Genomic DNA, 1,097 nt, shown 5'->3' on the forward strand with positions numbered 1-1,097 from the left:
GTCAATTTCAACAATGACTTGGCATTCAAAGACTACATTTTGAACAATGTTTCTCAAAATATAACGAAGTCTAACAAATAAATAAGTTAGAAAGGTTCAAGATGCATAAGCCTACTGTGTGTTCTCGTTGGAACAAAACCAACCTCATGTTTAGATGAAAAGATACAACAAAAAAGCATAAAGCTTCTGTGAAATCTGCTGCGTGTGAATCAAATAAGCTAGGGCTGCCAAGTGCCATACGTCCTCTTTTAAAAGCATTTTGCCCTATTTTTCCAAGAAAAATGAATTGTCCTCCGAGAACACTAAAAAATGCTCAAATGTCCTCTTTTTTTGTCAGATTGAGTTTTCATGCTTATATTTTCAAAGGGATTATATTGCTTGATGACGTTTCAGCGACGGCTTGTAGGCTATTTGTTTTCTAAATATTTCGTAGACCAATGTAACATGCTGATTTATAAATTCTGCAAGAAATTGGCGCATTTTATGGAACTGTTGTTGAACGTTCATTGCCTGGTTCACTGTAAGATATTAAACGACATTTTAAAGGCCATGCTCACATGCAGTTTCACAAAATATTCTTTTACCTTTATAGCCAACGTTTTATATTGATACAACGCTGGTAGACGTTGTTGATTACCAACTCAGTTTGGTTCGTTTGTTACTTGAAACAAATCGAAACGAATGTCCAAAAGTGTAATGTGTATAACACCTAACCTACAGCAAAAAGAATCGTGGCATGGATAGGCCTACAGCTTTGCAAGGAAAAGAACAGCTTTTTAATTCACGCCGCTTTTAGCTTCTTAACGGTAATGGCCAGCCTACTGTTTTAGTCATATTTCTTGCAAATAATTTAACAATTGCGTTAAGGCTGACCATTCCTTGTTGAAAAATGTTAAGGCTTGACGTGGCTGGAGGTCGTGCCTGATTTGTCACATTTTGCAAATCTTTGCGATCATTGCTGTCTGTAAGTCTTTTTTTCACTTTTTGCTGACTCTTAAAAATATAAAATCATTTGTTGTCTAAAAGAAGCACTAGAAATGAGAAAAAATAAATTAAACGTTCAGTCAATCTGTTTTTGTTTTTTTTTGTTAACTTTT

This window comes from Aplidium turbinatum, chromosome 14, assembly GCF_918807975.1.
Source record: "Aplidium turbinatum chromosome 14, kaAplTurb1.1, whole genome shotgun sequence".
Lineage (NCBI taxonomy): Eukaryota > Metazoa > Chordata > Ascidiacea > Aplousobranchia > Polyclinidae > Aplidium > Aplidium turbinatum.